The following is a 22,199-nucleotide window of genomic DNA, read 5'->3' on the forward strand; positions in this document are numbered from 1 at the left end:
ATTATGCTCACATTATTATATTATATTATATTTGTTGTTGTTGTTCATTCGTTCAGTCGTCTCCGACTCTTCGTGACCTCATGGACCAGCCTACGCCAGAGCTCCCTGTCGGCCGTTACCACCCCCAGCTCCCTCAAGGTCAGTCCAGTCACTTCAAGGATGCCATCCATCCATCTTGCCCTTGGTCGGCCCCTCTTCCTTTTGCCTTCCACTTTCCCCAGCATAATTGTAATAATAGACTATTATATTATGCTCACATTAATAATTGTAATAATAGACTATTATATTATGCTCACATTATTATATTATATTATATTATATTATATTATATTATATTATTATATTCACATTATTACATTGCATTGCATTACGTTACATGGCATTTCTGCTGCAGCCTCAAACTTCAGTCTCCCATTCGGCTCCCATTCGAAACCCTGCACAACCTTTGACCTTCCTTGATTACCTTAAGAGTCACATGACCTCTTTGCTCTCATTAAGGTGATCATAATGAGACTGATTAGGGTCAAATTCCAGGCTGCAAAGGCTATTTAAAGCTTTAGAAGACAAAAGGACATGCTTTTGCAGAAGGAAGAGAAATCCAATATAATCATATCATACAATATAATAATTTATATATTATATTAAATATATTATATCATATATAATATAAATAATATGTATACATATATGTTTAAATTTAATGATATATGTGTATGCGTGTGTTTGTATACACATACATACATATATGTTGATGTTGTAGTTCATTTGTTCAGTCGTTTACGACTCTTCGTGACCTTATGGACCAGCCCACGCCAGAGCTCCCTGTCGGCTGTCACCACCCCCAGCTTCTTCAAGGTCAATCCAGTCACTTCAAGGATGCCATCTGTTAGACCACACCTGGAATATTGTGTCCAATTCTGGGCACCACGATTGAAGAGAGATATTGACAAGCTGGAATGTGTCCAGAGGAGGGCGACTCAAATGATCAAGGGTCTGGAGAACAAGCCCTATGAGGAGCGGCTTAAGGAGCTGGGCATGTTTAGCCTGAAGAAGAGAAGGCTGAGAGGAGACATGATAGCCATATATAAATATGTGAGAGGAAGTCACAGGGAGGAGGGAGCAAGCAAGCTTGTTTTCTGCTTCCCTGGAGACTAGGACGCAGAACAATGGCTTCAAAGTACAAGAGAGGAGATTCCATCTGAACATGAGGAAGAACTTCCTGACTGTGAAAGCCATTCAGCAGTGGAACTCTCTGCCCCGGAGTGTGGTGGAGGCTCCTTCTTTGGAAGCTTTTAAACAGAGGCTGGATGGCCATCTGTCAGGGGTGCTTTGAATGCAATATTCCTGCATCTTGGCAGGGGGTTGGACTGGATGGCCCATGAGGTCTCGTCCAACTCTTTGATTCTATTCACCACCCCCAGCTCCTTCAAGGTCAATCCAGTCACTTCAAGGATGCCATCCATCCATCTTGCCCTTGGTCGGCCCCTCTTCCTTTTTCCTTCCATTTTCCCCCAGCATCATTGTCTTCTCTAGGCTTTGCTGTCTCCTCATGATGTGGCCAAAATACTTCATCTTGGCCTCTACTGTCCTTCCCTCCAGTGAGCAGTCGGGCTTTATTTCCTGAGGTATGGACAGGTTGGATCTTCTGGCGGTCCAAGGCGCTCTCAGAACTTTCCTCCAGCACCACAGTTCAAAAGCATCTCTCTTCCTTCGCTCAGCCTTCCTTATGGTCCAGCTCTCACATCCGTAGGTGACTAGAATCATAGAATCATAGAATCAAAGAGTTGGAAGAGACCTCATGGGCCATCCAGTCCAACACCCTGCCAAGAAGCAGGAACGAAACATCCGTAGGGATACCAAGGTGCTTGTCTATAAAGCCACTGTCCTCCCAACCCTGCTATACGCCTGTGAAATGTGGACTGTCTACAGACGTCACATGCAACTCCTGGAACGATTCCATCCGCGCTGCCTCCGGAAAATCCTACAAATCTCTTGGGAAGACAGGCAGAGAAAATATCAGTGTGCTGGAAGAAGCAAAGACCACCAGCATTGAAGCAATGGTCCTCTGCCATCAATTCTGCTGGACTGGCCATGTTGTCCAGATGCCCGACCACCGTCTCCCAAAGCAGTTGCTCTACTCCGAACTCAAGAAGGGAAAACAGAATGTTGATGGGCAGGAAACGAAATTTAAAGATGGGCTCAAAGCCAACCTTAAAATCTCTGGCATAGACACTGAGAACTGGGAAGTCCTGGCCCTTGAGCGCTCCAGCTGGAGGTCAGCTGTGACCAGCAGTGCTGCAGAATTTGAAGAGGCACGAATGGAGGGCGAAAGAGAGAAACGTGCCAAGAGGAAGGCATGTCAAGCCAACCCCGACCGGGACCGCCTTCCACCTGGAAACCAATGCCCACACTGCGGAAGAAGATGCAGAGCAAGAATAGGGCTCCACAGTCACATACGGACCCACCACCAGAACACCGATCTTGGAGGACCACCATCCTCAGAAAACGAGGGATCACCTAAGTAAGTAAGTAAGTATAAATCCCAGTAACTACAACTCTCAAATGTCAAGGTGTATTTTCCCCAAACTCTACAAGTGTTCACATTTGGGTATATGGAGGATTTGGGCCAAGTTTGGCCCAGATCCATCATTGTTTGAGTCCACAAACAATGTAGGTGAACTACAACTCCAAAACTTAAGGTCAATGCCCACCAAATCCTTCCAGTAATTTTCTGTTAGTCATGGGAGTTCTGTGTGCCAAGTTTGGTCCAATTCCAATGTCGGCAGAGTTCAGAACGCTATTTGATTGTAGGTGAACTATAAATCCCAGCAACTACAACTCCCAAATGACATAATCAACCCCCCCCCCCCCAACCCTACCAGTATTCAAATTTGGGTGTATTGGGTATATGTGCCAAATTTGGTCCAGGGATGGAAATACATCCTGCGTATCAGATAATTACATTACAATTCATAACAGTAGCAAAATGAGAGTGATCAAGTAACAATGAAAATGATGAACTGTATTAAGGGGTTGCGGCATTAGAAAGTATGCCCTTGCCTGCTCTCTCTCTCATTCTCCCCCCCCCCCCCATAATAAAAGTGAAAATCTGTATGTGTGTAAGTGGTGTACACTTCCACAGGCAGCCTCCCACCTCCGCAAACAGCTTTAACCCCACAGTGCTGGGGAGCCACCATTGGCCCTCCCTCCAAGGACATTGCAGGTCACAGCGGGCGCCATGAATATGCCACCCAGGCCATGCCAATGTCCTCCCCAAACACCATCCTGTCCCCCACCCAAGTGAAGGCTTTTATTCAGGGACCATTTCATCCTAGATGTTCTGTTTTTCCTCCAGAATAGACATCGCAGGGTTCCTTACTCTTTCCACTGCAGTGGAATTTGCATGTGTTACCCTTAGCCTTTTCCTATCCTTTTCTATGGCACACAGCAAACAGGAATTTATCAGCAACTGAACAAAAGGTTTGGGGGAAATTGACCTTGATTTATAGAAGCTGTAGTTCACCTACATCCAGAGAGCACTATGAACCCAACCAAGGACAGATCTCGTCCACTTGCCATGGATGTCACTTCCTGAGAGCACTGCAACCCCACCCCCCAAATGCCTTTCCTGAAGCCAGCTTGCTGTGGGATCAGACATGGGTCTATTTTTTCCGTAATTCTATGCAAAATAAGTCTCTCCAGAACTTTGTAGAGGTGGCACAACAGGGAGATTGGTCTGTAGCTTTTTGGGTCATTGCGGTCTTTGCCTGGCTTCAAGATGGCGATGACTCTTGCTTTCCTCCAGATTTTGGGGATCTGACAGGATGCAGTGCAGTTGTTCATCAGCTCCAGCAGCCAGCGCCTTGTTTTTGGACCAAAGTTCTTGATCTGTTCCATCCGTAGATCATCCAGGCCAGCTGCTTTGCCATTTTTACATTTATTGAGAGTCATGTCCAATTCAGTAGATGTAAAGGGTTCATGGAGGTTGTTGTTCTCAATCTCTGGCTGTCTGGCTATTGGTTTCTTTCCTACTTTGGTGGCAAAGTTGGGTTTCCCATTCTTCAAGAGTTGGTGTGCTATCTGATCTGCCTTCATGTTGGCATGGGTATTAGTTTGTCAGGGGTCATTGCTCAACCGCCTCAGCAGCCTCCACGCCTTCTGGCTGCTCCTGCCCATGTTGACCTCTGTGGTCTTTATTGGCTTTGGAGATGGAGGACACAATGCTCTGCGCTGCCTGAAGGGTCTGCTCACTAAATGGGTCTTCGTTGTGGAGCAACAAGGCAGCTGTTTCAGGAGTAATGCCCTGAAGGTAGTTGGTTCTGCAGCCTCTTGGTATCGAGGTCCGTGAGCAGGTTTTCACTATTTCAATAAAATGCTCGTATTCCTCAGGGATTGGCGCGACCGATGTGATCATGTCATCTAACATGTCTGAGAATTTAGTCCAATCTGCCTTTCTGAAGTTGAATCTTCGTTTAAATCGAACTTCCTGAGGCCTTATTGTTGGGAACAGTTGGCATACTATTGGTCAGTGCTGTGTGTTTGGGATTGGTGGTCCCACTGATTTAGTGCATTGCTGTACAATGCTGTCACTCACAAATAAGAGGTCTGGGTTATAACCTCGGTGCCATCTCCCGCTGTTGTAGGATGGTGGGAGCTTGCTATCATGGATGAGTGATAGTTTGTGCAGTTCAGACCAGGAGAGGACAGCCTCTCCATTTCTGTCCTCTTGGGCATAGCCCCATACATGGCTATGGCTGTTGAAGTCACCAATTACTACTGCCCTTTGGTGCCAGTCAAAGTTCTCGGGGGAGGAGAAGTAGAACTCTTCATTTGGGGGCTTGTACACAGAGGTGATGGTGATGTTATTAAGCTCTACTGTTATGACCTCGATATTGTTTTCTTCAGTGTTGTGGGCACTGCTGACTTGGAGGCCTGGTTTGACAAAGACGGCGCTTCCATACTGCGCATGTGGTCTTTCCGCTACTCAGACCATTCCTGGAACTTTGGGTCATTTCTGTTGTTCATCCCTGTGTGTTTCTTGGACACACAGCACATCGCATTTCTTATCCCGGCACAGTTCATAGAGCAGTTGCTCTTTGGCAGCTGACATGCCTTCGATGTTGATTGAGATTATTGTCATGGTTGGTCCTGAAAAGGACCGTTGGTTGTTTTGCTTGCTTGCTTGCTTGCTTGCTGGTCGCTTCTGTGGCGAGAGAATCAGCCGTCTACGAAGACGTTGCCCAGGGGAAGCCCGGATGTCTTGCAATCCTGCGAGGAGGCTTCTCTCATGTCCCCACCCCCCCAAATGACGAGCCTAGACCAAACTTGCCACACATACCCCCCATGACCCACTTTACATCTTGATGTGGATTGGAGGAGGATGGAACACAAACGATGGGATTTGCAGTACCTTCACCCACTTCCACAGACCACTGCGACCCCCACGAATGACGAGCCTGGACCAAACTTGGGGCACAAAACCCTCATGACCAACAGAACCTACTAGAGGGGTTTGGGGAACTAATCCATCCGCGTGGGAGTTGTAGTTCACCCTGCATCCAGTGCACTCTGAACCCCACCAATGACGAATCTGGACCAAAAATGGCACACAAAACTCTGGTGACGAACAGGACATATTGGAGTGGATGGGAAGGGAATAACACACTCACATGGGAGTGATCCACCTGCGTGGGAGTTTTAGTTGACCCTGTATCCAGAGCACTCTGAACCCCCTCAATGACCAATCTGGACCAAACTTGGCACACAGACCCAACATGCCCAACTGTGAAGACAGGCAGAGTCGGGGGTGGTTGCCCTGAGATTCTGGGAGTTGTCGTTCACCTGCATTAAGAGAAACTATGACCCCCACCGAAAATGTACTGGGACAAAACTTGGCACAGAGAAGCTCGATGACCAACTGAACATACTGCAGGGATTTGTGCGAATTGACCTTCATTTTGGGAGTTGTTGTTCACCTGTATCCAGAGAGCACTGAACCCAGCCGACGTCGGATCTGGACCAAACTTGTGTGTACTTATATAAACTTGGTATACAGACCCCCCACATGACCAACAGAACATAGTAGAGAAGTTTGGGAGACACTGGCCTTGATTTATGGGAGTTATAGTTCACCTGCATCCATAAAAACTGTGAGACCCACCAACAATGAACCGGGACCATACTTGGCACAGAGAAGCCCCATGACCAAGTGAACAATACTACAGGAGTTTGTGGGAACTGACCTTGATTTACGGGAAGATAACGGTGCTCCATGCAGTCATGCTGGCCACATGACCTTGGAGGTGTCTATGGACAACGCCGGCTCTTCGGCTTAGAAATGGAGATGAGCACCACCACCCCAGAGTTAGACATGACTGGACTTAATGTCAGGGGACTACCTTTACCTATAATATTATCATATTTTTATATATTATATATTATATGTTTTATATTATATATAATAATAATACATAAAATAAAATAAAGTAAAAGGGTCATAATAATATATAAATAAAATAATATATAAAATAAAAAAGTAATAATATAAAAATAAAATATGATAAAATATTTATCATATTTTATTATCATATTTTATTTTTATAATACGATAATGTATACAATAAAACATAATAATATATAAAATATCATATAAAATATAAATGTAATTCTTAATTCTTATTTTAATTATTATTAAAATATAAAAGACAGGAAAATATATATGAAAATACAGCAATAATAATACAGGAAATTGACTAACATTATACCGAAATAGAATACGTATAATAAAATAAATATAAAATAAAATAATATTAATAAAATATAATAATATATAAAATAAAATGTAATAATAATAGTAATAATAATATAAAAGAAATGTAAAAGAAATACAAAGACCTACTTTGGTTTGCAGCTTATATATATATATATATATATATATATATATATATAGACACACACACAAAAATAATATGTTTACTCTTATGCAAATGAAATAAAATCCATTTGTTTAGAGGCAGCAAAAGTCAGAGCAAAGCACTGCCTTCTTCTCCGGCTTCTACGACTTTATGCAAATGAGGGGAGTGTTTATGCAAATGAGAGGCAGGGTTAAAGCAAAGCCTTTAATCCTCCATTCAAGCCAATTGACCTCTTTAAGGAATCATTAATCCCTTTAGGAATGCATTCAGCAATGCAAAGCAATGCAATGGATATATATCACCAGTAATAATAATACTAAAATAATGTAACGATATAATATACAATATTAATACGAATAATACAAAATCGTATGTATATATATATATATATATATAACAAATAATAGAAAAAATACAAACTAGTATAATATCTATCTATATATAAAATGCTCTGTGCATAATGAGTGCCTTAAAAACAAAAGAACCAATAAACAAAATCACACCAAATTTGGCAACAAAACGTCTCACAACACAAGGAGTGACCATCACTCAAAAAATTACGATTTTGTCATTTGGGAGTTGTAGTTTCTGGGATTTATAGTTCACCTACAATCAAAGAGCATTCTGAACTCCACAAATGATGGAATTGAACCAAACATGGCACACAGGACTCCCCTGACCAACAGAAAATACTGGAAGGGTTTGGTGGGCATTGACCTTGAGTTTGGGAGTTGTAGTTCCCCTACATCCAGAGGGCACTGTGGACTCAAACAATGATGGATCAGGACTAAACTTGGCATAACCACTCAATATACCCAAATATGAACACAGATGGAGTTTGGGGGAAATAGTTGTAGTCACTGGGATTCACAGTTCACCTATAATCAAAGAGCATTCTGAACCCCACGAATGACAGAATTGGGGCAAACTTCCCACACAAAACCCCCACGACCAACAGAAAATAAAGGCCATCCAATTCAACTCCCTTCATCAGGGCAAGAAAACGTCAACAAAGTCCTCCTGACAAAGAGCCATCCAGCCATAGATAGATAGATAAGGAGTTGTAGTTGTAGATTTATAGTTCACCTACAATCAAATAGCATGATAGAATTGAACCAACCGGGGCATACAGGACTCCCATGACCAACAGAAAACACTAAAAGGGTTTGGTGAGCATTGACCTTGAGTTTGGGAGTTGTAGTTCACCTACATCTAGAGCAGTGGTTCTCAACCTGGGGGTCGGGACCCCTGAGGGGTTGCCAAAGACCATCACAGACAGTATTTTCTGTTGGTCATGGGAGTTCTGTGTGGGAAGTTTAGCCTAATTCTATCGTTGGTGGGCTTCAGAATGCTCTATGGTAGTAGGTGAACTATAAATCCCAGCAACCACATCTCCCAAATGTCAAGGTCTATTTTCCTCAAATTCCACCAGTGATCACATTTGGACATATTGAGTACTCGTGCCAATTTTGGTCCAGATCAATCATTGTTTGAGTCTGCAGTCCTGTCTGGATGTAGGTGAACTACAACTCCCAAACTCAAGGTCAATGTCAATCAAACCCAGTATTTTCTGTTGGCCAGGGGAGTTCTGTGTGCCAAGTTTGGTTCAATTCGATCATTGGTGGGGTTCAGAATGCTCTTTGATTGTAAGTGAACTATAAATCCCAGCAACCACAACTCCCAAATGTCAAGGTCTATTTTCCCCAAATTCCACCAGTGATCACATTTGGACATATTGAGTATTTGTGCCAATTTTGGTCCAGATCCATCATTGCTTGAGTCCACAGTGCTCTCTGGATGTAGGTGGACTACAACTCCAAAAACTCAAGGTCAGTGTCCACCAGACTCTCCCAGTATTTCTCTTGGCCATGGGAATTCTGTGTTCCAAGTTTGATTCAATTTCATCATTGGTGGAGTTCAAAGGGCTCTTTGATTTTCGGTGAACTATAAATCCCAGCAACTCCAACATTCCCAAATGACAAAATCAATCCTCCCATCCCAACCCCACTAGTATTCTAATTTGGGCCAAATTTGGTCCAGTGAATGAGAATACATCCTGCATATCAGATATTTACATAACAATTCATAACAGAAGCAAAATTACATTTATGAAGTAGCAACGAAAATAATTTAGTGGCTGGGGGTCATCACAACATGAGGAACTATATTAAGGGGTCGCGGCATTAGGAACATTGAGAACCACTGATCTAGAGACTACCATGGACTCAAACAATGATGAATCTGGACCAAACTTGGCACGAATATTCCATATGCCCAAATATAAACATAAACATGGATCAGGACTAAACTTGGCATAACCACTCAATACACCCAAATATGAACACAGATGGAGTTTGGGGAAAATGGACCTTGACATTTCAGAGTTGTACTTACTGGGATTTATAGTTCACCTACAATCAAAGAGCATTCTGAACCCCACAAACGACAGAATGGAGCCAAACTTCCCACACAGAACCCCCATGACCAACAGAAAATACTCAAGGCCATCCAAAACTACTGTATTTATTCCAGACATTATCCATAATTAGAAATGTGCAGACATTTAAAACATGGAATAAAGAAATAATAAAGGAATTTACTGGTTAGATAAAGGAATTTCCTGGTTCCAGCCCAGACAAATTAGAGAATATTTTATTAAAGACAAGAACAAAGGCTTTGCAGATAAAGAAACATTTTGGGACAAAATTATGAAGTCAGAAAACACATGAGTCAAAGAGCCGGCGTTGTCCATAGACACCTCCAAGGTCATGTGGACGGCATGACTGCATGGAGTGCCGTTACCTTCCCGCCGGAGCGGTACCTATTGATCTACTCACATCTGAATGTTTTCGAACTGCTAAGTTGGCAGAAGCTGGGGCTGACAGCGGAAACTTGTGCCGCTCCCCGGATTCGAACCTGAGCCACGTTAAAACTATTCATTAATAAAAATATAATATATAACAAAAAGTACTTTTTTAATATTATATAATATATAATAAAAAGTACTTAAAAAGAAAAAAAAGAAAGAAATACAAAACAGTATATCTGTTATACTAATATATGGAAACAATAGAATAGATATAATAGATATAATAATATAATAGAAAATAATAATAAATGAATAATGGAAAAATACAAATTTATAGTATACTAGCTGTGCCCTGCCACGCGTTGCTGTGGCCTATAGTAAAACTTATCAAAGTTGAGGTAGATATCTGGACTATTATGAAAGAGAGGTCCCTACCTATTCCTTCCCCCTTTTCCTCCCCCTTTCTCTCCTTTCTTCCTTCTCTACCTCTTTCTTTCTTTCCTTCTTTCACTACTTGGTTTCATCCTTCTCTCTTTCCTTCATTCCCTCCCCCTTTCTTCCTTTGCCTTTCTTCCCTCCCTGTTTGCTTCCTTCTTTCACTTTTTATTTCCTTTTATTTCACCACCATCATAACAATAACAATAATGCAATGCATTGCCTCTGGGACCTGACACCTCTCCCATTCCCCCTAAAAGGGTCTCATAGGAACAATAGCATCATCATCATAATAATAGAAATAACAACCTTTACCCGCCACGTGTTGCTGTGGCCAATCTTCCCTCTTTCTCTCCTTCTTTCCCTCCGTCCTTCCTTCCTTCCTTCCTTCCTTCCTTCCTTCCTTCCTTCCTTCCTTCCCATCTTTCCTTCTCCTCTTCTTTCTCTATCTCTTTCCTTCCTTCCCCCTTTTTCTTTCTCTTCTGCTGTCTCTCTTTTCTTTCCTTCCATCTTTCCTTTTCTTTCCTTTTCTTCTTCCTCTAACTTTCCTTCCTTCCCCCTTTTTCTTTACCTCCCTTTCTCTTTCTTCCTTCTTTCCTTCCTTCCTGTCTTTCCTAGATTTTGACAGGGCGGGAAGGGGCGGGGTGGGGTTTGGAGGTGGCCTGAAGTAAAAGGAGGTAAGATTGGGGTGGGGGAGTGATGGAGCGTGGGGTTGCGTGTGTGTGTGCGGCGGCGGGGGGAGTGATGGAGCCTGGGGTTGCGTGTGTGTGTGCGGCGGCGGGGGGAGTGGGGTTGCATGTGTGTGTGCGGCGGCGGGGGGAGTGATGGAGCGTGGGGTTGCGTGTGTGTGTGCGGCAGGGTGTGTGTGTGTGCGGGAAGCGGCGCGGCGGGGCTTGGAGTGGGCATGGTTTCCGCAGAGGGAACGTTGGCCGGAAGGCCATGTGCGCGCGCGATGGAACTTGCGGCTGGGCGCCAATGCGCATGCTCAGTTGTTTTGCCGTTTTGTGAGTGTGTTGTGTTGTTTTTCATTTTGAGTAGATATGTTTGTACCTTGTGGGTTGTGTTATGGGCATGGGGATTTAGTTAAGTTTCGTTGGGGGATTTTTGAGTTTTGTTGTTTTGCCGTTTTGTGAGTGTGTTGTTGTGTTGTTTTTCATTTTGAGTAGATATGTTTGTACCTTGTGGGTTGTGTTATGGGCACGGGGATTTTGGTTAAGTTTCGTTGGGGGATTTTTGAGTTTTGTTGTTTTGCCGTTTTGTGAGTGTGTTGTTGTGAGTTTCGTTGGGGGGTTTTTGAGTTTTGTTTCCTCGTTGGATGCCCCTAACAAATTTATATATATAGATTAATATATATATATATATATATATATATATATATATATAAAAACATAATAATATAAAATAATATAAATAAATAGAAAAATTCCAAATACTAGTATTGTATTATATATATATATATATATATATATATGTATGTATGTATGTATGTATGTAATGTTCATTTGTGGGATTAACAGAACTCAAAAACCACTGGACGAATTGACAACAAATTTGGACACAAGACACCTAACAACCCAATGTATGTCCTTCACTCAAAAAAACACTGACAAATGCAGCAGAAAAGACTTTAAAAGCCTCAAAAAGCTAAACAATACAAAAAAAAGGGAAGAAAGAGGGAAGGAAGGGGAGAAAAGAAAGAAAGAAAGAGGGAGGGAAAGAAAGAAGGAAAGGGATAAAGAAGCATGGAAGCAAAGAGAGAAGGAAGGAAGGAAAGAAGTAGAGAAGGAAGGAGAGAAAGGGGGGAAAGAAAAAGGGGAAGGAAGGAAAGTTAGAAAAGGAAGGAGAGACAGAAAGAAAAAAGGGAAAGAAGTAAGGAAAGAGGGAGCAAAGGAAGAGGGAGGGAAGGAAAGAAGGAAAGAGAGAAGGAAGAAAAGAGAGAGAGAGAAAGAAAAGGGGGAAGGAAGGAAAGAGATAGAGAAGGAACGAAGAAGAGAAGGAAAGACAGGAAAGAAGGAAAGAGGGAGTGAAGGAAGGAGGGAAAGGAGGAGAGAAAGAGGGAAGGTTGGCCACAGCAACGCGTGGCGGGTACAGCTAGTATATATATAAATGATAACTAATAGAAAAATACAAAATAATAGTATAATATATAATAGTAATATATAAATATAATATTCTGTATTTTATATTTTGATATTGTTATTGATGTATTTCTATATTATTATTTTATTTTATGTTATATTACAGTATATATTATATTAAAATAAAAATATAAAATAATAAAATATGAATAAAATAATATAACATAAAAATATAAAAATATGAAATCACAGCACTATAAAATATATTAGTATATGTTGTTGTTGTTCATTCGTTCAGTCATTTCCAACTCTTCGTGACCTCATGGACCATCCCATGCCAGAGCTCCCCGTCGGACGTCACCACCCCCAGAGCTCCCCGTCGGACGTCACCACCCCCAGAGCTCCCCGTCGGACGTCACCACCCCCAGAGCTCCCCGTCGGACGTCACCACCCCCAGAGCTCCCCGTCGGACGTCACCACCCCCAGAGCTCCCCGTCGGACGTCACCACCCCCAGAACTCCCTGTCGGACGTCACCACCCCCAGCTCCTTCAAGGTCAATCCAGTCCCTCCAAGGATGCCATCCATCCATCTTGCCCTTGGTCGGCCCATCTTCCTTTTTCCTTCCAATTTCCCCAGCATATATTGGTATGTATGTGTATGTGTGTATGTATGTATGTATGTACGTACGTACGTATATATATATATATATATACACACATATATATGAGATAAAATAATAAAATTATAAAATAATATAAATAGTATAAATATAAAATAAAAATATAAAATTATATATATATATATATGGTAATGAAAAATAATAACAAATTGGATAAAATAATATATAATAATATATTTATTAATATATTATAAAAAATAGTATAAACCTAAGGATACATAAAATACTAAAATGAAATCTAATTGCGTATAAAATAAATTATATAAAATCATAATCATAAGATAATATATAGAAAAAACAATAACAAAGATGTAATAAAATAACATATAATGATTTTTTTACTTAAATATGCTGTATATGTATGGCTGTGTTATAATAATAATAATAATAATAATAATAATAATAAATTAAAACAATGGTAATCTATTCTGATCCCAATTTCCCTCCCAACAGAGACACACAGAATATATATATCTTCATTGAAAGCAATGCATTGGGTGTGTTTTCCATAGAAGGTAATGAAAGATAATGAGTCAAAAATCTGTCAATCAAAAGGTCAACGTTCACAAAATCAATCAGAAGAAAAACAAGAAAAGCAGGAAGGAAAGAAGAGAAAGGCCAAAGTTCTTCTATGTCAGAAACGCATTGCTTTTTGTGGAGATAAACATATACACATAATGCAAGTGGATTATGGCCAGGTGGTGGGCACTTAAAGATTGGCTGCACTCCCTTCCTAAGACCATTACAACTGACAATGATGGATCAGGACCACAATTTACACAGAGAGCCCCCATGATCCACTCTACATCCTGGTGCAGTTTCCAGCAGGATGGACCATGGATGATGGGACTTGAAGTACCTCCACTCACATCCCAAGACTGTTCCAACTCTCATCCAATGACCAATCAAGACCAAACTTGGCACGCAGAGCCCCCATGACCCACTCTACATCCTGGTGCTGCTTCTAGGAGGATGAACCATGGATGATGGGACTTCCAGTACCTTCACTCACATTCTGAGACCTCTGCGAACCTCATCCAATGACTGATCAAGACCAAAGTCGGCTCACAGAGCCCCCATGACCCATTCTACATCCTGATGCTGTTTCAAGCACGATGGACCATGAATGATGGGACTTGAAGTAACTCTACTCACTTCCCAAGACTGCTGCAACCCTCATCTAATGACCGATCAAGACCAAAGTTGGCACACAGAGCCCCCATGGGCCACTCTCCTGGTGCTGTTTGGAGGATGGATGATGGGACTTCAAGTACCTCCACTCACTTCCCAAGACTGCTGCAACCCTCATCTAATAACCGATCAAGATCAAACTTGACACACAGAAACCCCATTAGACACTCTACATCCCAGTGCTGTTCGGAGGAGGACGGACAATGGATGATGGGACTTGAAGTTCCTTCACTCACTTCCTGAAACCACAGCGACACTCATCCAAATATTAATAAAGACCAAACTTGGCAGAGAGACCCCCATGGTCAACTCAACATTCTGGTGAGGATGGACCACAGATGATGGGACTTGCAGTACCTTCACTAACTTCCTGAGACCACTGCAAGCCATATAAATAACTGATAAAGACCAACCTTGATACACAATTCCTTTCTCAAATAACCCAGGCAGCGCCAGGTCCCCAAGCTAGTCTATAATAAAAGTGAATGTTTGTATGTGGTGGGAGGTGTATGTGGCAGCGTTCTGATTGGTTGCCACTGTGGAACAATTTGCATATGGTCTCTGATTGGCCAGCTTCAACATTCCAACATTCTGAGGTGGCAAGGAGGGAAAAGGGCCTGAGGCTGTCAGGAATGGTTGGAGTTGAAGTACAAAACACTTTGTGGCCTCCAACAATGACAGAACAAGACCAAACTTGGCACACAGAACCCCCCCCCCCCCCCCAAAGACCCACTCTACATCCTGGTGCAATTTGAGGGAGGATGGACCATGGATGACGGGACTTGCAGTACTTTAACTCACTTCCTTAAAGCACTGTGGCCCACACCAATGACAGATCAGGACCAAACTTGGCACACAGAAGCCCAATGGCCCACTTTACAACCTGGTGTGGTTCACGGCAGGATGGGCCACGAATGATGGGATTTGCAGTACCTTCACACGATTCATTTCCCACAGAACATTGTAGCCCCTACATATCAGACCAAACCCAAACTTGGCACACAGAGTACTCATGACCCACTCTACATCCTGATGCAGTTCTAAGGTGGATGGACCATGGATGATGGGACTTGCAGTACCTTCACTCACTTACTGAAACCACTGTGACCCACATCCAGTGACTGATCAAGACCAAGCTTGACACACAGAGCCCCCATGGCCCACTCTACATCCTGCTGCTGTTTAGAGGAGGGTGGGCCATGGATGATGGGACTTGCAGTACCTTCACTCACTTACTGAAACCACTGCAACCCTCATCCATGGTCCTTCCTCCTTCAAACTCCATGGTCCATAAAGACCAAACTTGGCATACAGAACTGCCATTACCCACTTTCTCAAATAACCCGGGCACCGCTAGGTCCCCAAGCTAGTATATAATAAAAGTGAATGTTTGTCTGTATGTAGAGCGCGGATGTAGGGAGGTGTATGTGGCAGCTTTCAGATTGGCTGCCACTGTGGTACAATTTGCATATGGTCTCTGATTGGCCAGCCTCAACATTCCAACATTCTCAAGTGGCTGAGAGGGGAAAGGAAATTTGCATATGGTTTCTTATTGGCCAGCCTAAACATTCTAACATTATCAAGTGGATGAGAGGAGAAAGGAGGGGGCCTGAGGGATTTGAAGTACCTTCACTCGCTTTCTGAGACCGCTATAACACTCATCCAATGACTGATCAAGACCAAACTTGGAACATAGACCTCTCATGACCCACTTTACGCCCTGGTGTGGTTTGGCCAGGGATGGACCATGGATGATGGGACTTCAAGTACCTTCATTCACTTACTGTAACCACTGCGCCCCTTATTCAATGACCAATAAAGACTAAACTTGGCATACAGAGCACACATGACCCACTCTACATCCTGCTGCAGTTTGAAGGAGGCTGGACCATGGATGATGGGACTTGCCGTACCTTCACTCACTTACTGAAACCACTGCGACTTTCATCCATAACCAATAAAGACCAAACTTGGCACACAGAACCCCCATGACCCACTCTACATCCTGTTGCAGTTTGGAGGAGGGTGGACTATAGATGATGGGACTTCAAGTACCTTCACTCACTTATTAAAAAATGCAACCATCATCAATTGACCAATAAAGACCAAACTTGGCATACAGAACCGCCATTGCCCACTTTCTCAAATAGCCTGGGCAGTGCCGGGTCCCCAAGCAAGTATACAATAAAAGTGAATGTTTGTATGTGGAGGGAGGACAAGAGGAAGGTGTATGTGGCAGCTTTCTGATTGGCTGCCACTGTGGTACAATTTACATATGGTCTCTGATTGGCCGGCCTCAACTTTCCAACTTTCCAGCCTCACTTTACATCCTGGTGTGGTTTTGAAGAGTTTTGGCCAATGATGATGGGATTTGCAGTATCGTCATTCATTTCTTGACACCACTGCGACCCACACCAATGACTGTTCAAGATCAAACTTGGTATACAAAGCCCCCATGACACACTCTTCATCCTGGTGCAGTTTGGAAGAGTACGGACTATGGATGATGAGACTTGGGAGTATCTTCACTCACTTCTTGGGACCACTGCAACCCACACCAATGACTGATCAAGATCAAACTTGGCACGCAGAGCCCCCATGACCACTTCTAAGTCCTGGTGTGGTTTGTGGGATGATGGACCAAGGACGATGGGACTTTAAGTACCTTCAATCACTTTCACAGACCACTGTGACCCACACCAATGACTGATCATGACCTACCTTGGAACACAGAGCCCCCATGACCCACTCTGCATCCTGGTGCAGTATGGAAGATGATGGACAATCTACAATGGGACTTCCATGTGGGATTTGTAGTTCACCCGCACCCACTGAACCAGCTCATATTGGATCTAGACTCAATCTGGATCACAGACAAGTAATGCCTTTATCACTTAACCCGGGCACCACCGGGTCCCCAAGCTATATATATATATGTGTGTGTTTGTGTGTAGGATTAATGTCATAGGAAAGCATTGGGAGAAATCCAAATAGAAAAGCATTGGGAATAATCCCTATAGGAAAGCATTGGGAGAAATCTCCATAGAAAAGCATTAGAAAAACTTTGGGAAGAAATCCCCATAGGAAAACAATGGGAAACATCCTCATAGGAAAGCATTAAGAAAGATATCCATAAGAAAGCATGAAGAAAGATCTCCATAGGAAAACATTGAGAAGGGTCTCCATAGGAAAACATTGGGAGAAATTCCCATAGGAAAGCATGAAGAAAGATCTCTATAGGAAATCATTGAGAAGGGTCTCCACTGGGAGAAATTCCCATAGGAAAACATTGGGAAGAAATCCTCATAGGAAATCATTGAGATGGGTCTCCATAGAAAAACACTGGGAGAAAGTCCCATAGGAAAACACTGGGAAGAAATCCCCATAGGAAATCATTGAGATGGGTCTCCATAGGAAAACAGTGGGAGAAATCCCCATAGGAAAGCATTGGGAAGAAATCTCCATAGGAAATCATTGAGATAGGTCTCCATAGGAAATCATTGAGATAGATCCCCATAGGAAAGCATTGGGAAGAAATCTCCATAGGAAAGCATTAGGAAAAAACCTCAATAGGAAAGCATTAAGCAAAATCTCCATAGGAAAAGTATTTACCTTCCTGCTTCCTCTCTCTGCTTCAACGCAGCTTGGTTTCCGCCAAGGGGGGCGTGGCCTCTTATGTAAACAAGGCCAGGCCGGGGAAAGGGGCGTGGCCAATTCCGGAGCAACCTAGCCTGACTTGCCAGACTGTCGCCATGGAAACGGAGCTAGAGCGGAGGGCGGGGCCTCCGTTGCCAGGGCGACGGTGCGTCACTGGACACGCCCCCTCTGTATTCAATCCAAAGGTCCCGAGTTCGAGGCCCACTTGGGGGAGGACCTAATTGCACTATCTTAATTGAATATATTAGTAATATTAAATTCATATAATAAATAATATTCTATTATTTATATTATTATTTATAATATAATATATGATACATTATATATATATATATAATAATATAAATAATAAAAAGTACAAAATAACAGTATAACATATATTAAATAATATTGTTATTTGCATTATTATGAGTTAAAATATAATATAATATAAACATAATATTATATATATTTAAACAATAATAATATAAATAATGGAAAGATGCAAAATAATAGCATAATGTATATTAAATAATATTGTTGCTTGTATTATTAGTTAAAATATATATTATATAAATAATAATATAAATAATAAAAATACAAAATAGTATAATATATATAAATATAATCAAAAATATAAAATAGTATAATATATATTCTTATATATATATATATATAAAATATAAAATAAGTAATAGAAAAAGTACAAAATAATAGTGGGTTGTTGTAGGTTTTTCCGGGCTCCATGTTCTAGAGGCATTTTCTCCTGACATTTCGCCTGCATCTATGGCAAGCATCCTCAGAGGTAGTGAGGTCCTCTGATATATAGTACTATTATATATAATAATAGTACTATTTATATATATACACACACACACATATGTGAGTTGGCGAACTACAACTCACATAAACCAAGGGCACAAACCTTGCCACGTAGTTGGCCACGTTGGGTACGCATGCCAAGTATGGTCCAGATCAGTCGTCAGTTGGGTTCAGAGCTTTCTGGGTGCAGGTGAACTACACCTCCCAAAATCAAGGTCAATTCCCACAAACTCCTGCAGGATGTTCTGTTGGTCCTGGGCCTTCTCTGTACCACGTTTGGTCCTGGACCATTCTTGGTGGGACGGGGGTCACAATTTCTCTGGAAACAGGTGAACTACAACTCCCAGATTCCCAGGGCAATCACTGCCAAACTCTGCCTGTCTTCACAGTTGGGTATGTTGGGTCTGTGTGCCAAGTTTGGTCCAGATCTATTATTAAGGGGTTTCAGAGTGCTCTGTATGCAGGGTCAACTACAACTCCCACGCAGGTGGATCATTCCCTCCCCAACCTCTCCAGTATGTTCTGTTGGCTGTCAGGGTTTTTTGTGCCACGTGTGTTCCATATCCACCAATGGGGGCTTTGTGGGTGCAGGGTGAACTACAACTCCCACGTGGGTGGGTTCGCTCCCCACCCCCCAATAAATCTTCCAGAATGTTCAGTTGGTCACCAGGGTTCTGCATTCGAAGTTTGGTCCAGATCTGTCATTGGTGGGGTTCAGAGTGTTCTGGGCGCAGGGTAAACTATAGCTCCCATTTGGGTAGGGGTCAGTTCCTCCACAAACACCTCCAGTATGTTCTGTTGGTCACCAGGATTCTATGGTCAAAGTTTGGTCCAAATCCATCATTGATAGGGGTCAGAGTGTTCTGGGTGTAGGGTGAACTATAACTCCCACATGGACAACCCAGAGTTCCTTTCTCTCTCTCCATTGGTGTGGAATTTGCAAGGTAGTATTGAAATATTATATATATTATATATATAAAAAAATAGAAATAACGACACGAAACCAGTTTTATTTCCTTGTGCCATGTTTAATTCACATAGATATATATTCTCTATAGATATATATATGTAATCTATATAATATATAGTTATATTTAGACAAGATTTGGCCACTTTTGAGAATTTCAGCACACATACAGGTAATAATAATAATAGTAATAGTAATAATAATAATAATAATAATAATAACAACAACAACATTAAAATAAATATTTCTTTTGCATATCCCACATATATTTATATTTACACAGAAACACACAGAAATGGCTAGAAAATATATATTATTTTTAATCTGATAGCAATAGCAGCAAATTCCGGGCAAAGATTCCTTAAGCTGGGGGGAAATGGGGATTATTATTACTATTACTATTATTATTTGAATATATTACTTAATAAATTAACTACATTAATATAAATATTCTTACATTCATTTAGTAGTATATAATTATATTTATTTTAGTATATTATTTGAATATATTACTAAATAAGTTAATTATATAAATCAATTATATAAATCAATAAATTAAATATTATTAAACGTAGTAGAATTTATTAACATTAATATTATTACATTTTATTTAGGAATATATTTAAATAATGTACCAAAATATATATAATATATTAAAATAATATGCTGACTTAATGTCAAGGGGAAACCTTTTACTTTTTATTAAAATAAATAGAATAATAATATAATTATATTTATTTTAATAGTATGTTTTAATATCTTACTAAATAAAATAATAGTAATATCAATATTATATTATAAATATTTTTTATTATTATAATTTATTTAGTAATACATTAAAATAATGTACCAAATTAATATATTAATATGCTATGAAAATAAATATAATATAAAAATATTATATTAATATAAATATTATATTATAAATATTATATTATTTATATTATTATAATTTAATGTACCAAAATGTATTAAAATGATATGCTACTAAAATTATAATATTATAATGTTATAGTTATGTAGTAGCATTTAATTTAATTATACTAAATGAATATTTAATATTATTAATATAACTATATTTATTTAGTAGAATGTTACTAAATAATAATATAAATATTAAATTTATTTAGTTGTATACTATTTAAATATATTACAAAATGAATATTTAATAATTGTTATTTTATATTTATTTAGTAGTATATTATTTGAATATATTATGAAATAAATTATATATTTATTATTAAATGTATTTATTAGTATATTCTTTCCCCAGTGAAGAAGTTATTTAAAAGTAATTAGAAAACAGTTTAAAATTCTATTTTAAAACACAGGTTATTGTAACAGTTGTGTTTCCCCTCCCAGAGCGCTTTGTGCTGGTCAGTGACCACAATAAAATTTTGTACACTACATTCTTTAAACATATTACTAAATAAATATTGAATATTCAATAAATATTTTATATTTATTGAATAGGATGAATATATTACTAAATAAATAAATATAACATTTAGTAACATATTTTAAATATGTTGCTGTTACTATTAATATAATTCATTTACTATATTATGATTAACAATATTTACTATTATTATATTATTTAGCAATATGATATTACTAAATGAAATAAAAGTAATTATTATCAATGATCTAAGTTGTGAATGTTTACTTTTATTGTTTAATTTAGTATTAAATAAAATAATAATAATAATAAATATTTTAATCATATATTAAATAAATATTATAGTAATATTATTTATTGAATATTTTTTATTAAAAATATTTACTATTATTATTTTAATATGAACAATCACAATGATTTTATGTAGGAATACGTTATTTAAATATATTTAATAATAATAATAATAATAATAATAATAATAATAATAGTTATGGTGAGAGTTCACTAGCTCAGGATTGTGCTTTTTGAAAAATCAAAATACAATATATTCACATATATTCATTTCTGCTTAAATTACACACATTCACACACATTTCACACAGCGCTCAGCTCACAAAATTGCATTTTCCCCATTTTTTAAATTGAAAATTCAATATATTATATATAATATTTAATCTTTTGTTTTGCAAAATTACTTCCCTCCGACTTGTGCTTTCATATTCCTTCATTCCTGATTAATTACCCAAAGAGGTGGAGAAAACCAAGTTGGGGTGTAATTAATGAGTCGTTCATTAGTCAGTTAATCATGAAATAGTCATTAGTTGTTAATTGTTGGTTAATTAATTGCTTGTTAATTAATCATTACTTGTCAGTTAATTACTCAATCATTAATTACTAATTGTTAATTGATCATTAAGTATAGTTAATTAATCCTTAATGATTATTACTTCTCAGTTAATCAATATTTAATTTATCATTAATTAAGCAATAAATAGGCAATTAACCAGTAATTAATTAATCATTCATTACTTATTGCTAATTGATCATTAATTTTAAGTTAATTAATGAATTGATTAACCATAATTAAGTAACAGTTACTTAATCATACATTAATTAATTTTCATTGTTAATTCATGAATAATTAATTAATCATTAATTAAATAACATGTAATTAATGATTTAAGAATTATTTAAGGAAGAAGTAATGAACGATTAATTAATCATTAATTAAGTATTAGTTAATTGATCATTAACTGTATGTTAATGAA

General features: G+C 39.4%; 1 protein-coding gene across 1 annotated transcript in view; it reads right to left on the minus strand.

Annotated features, from left to right (window-relative positions):
• Positions 1 to 17,780, minus strand: part of KIAA1671 (KIAA1671 ortholog) — a 47,385-nt gene extending 29,605 nt beyond the window's left edge. Inside the window, exon 1 of the mRNA XM_067473599.1 lies at positions 17,720 to 17,780. The gene's annotated coding sequence lies outside the window, so the exon portion shown is untranslated. The remainder of the gene's footprint in view (positions 1 to 17,719) is intronic.
• Between the last annotated feature and the right edge of the window lie 4,419 nt (positions 17,781 to 22,199).

Source organism: Anolis sagrei, chromosome X (genome assembly GCF_037176765.1).
Source record: "Anolis sagrei isolate rAnoSag1 chromosome X, rAnoSag1.mat, whole genome shotgun sequence".
In the NCBI taxonomy this organism is placed as follows: domain Eukaryota; kingdom Metazoa; phylum Chordata; class Lepidosauria; order Squamata; family Dactyloidae; genus Anolis; species Anolis sagrei.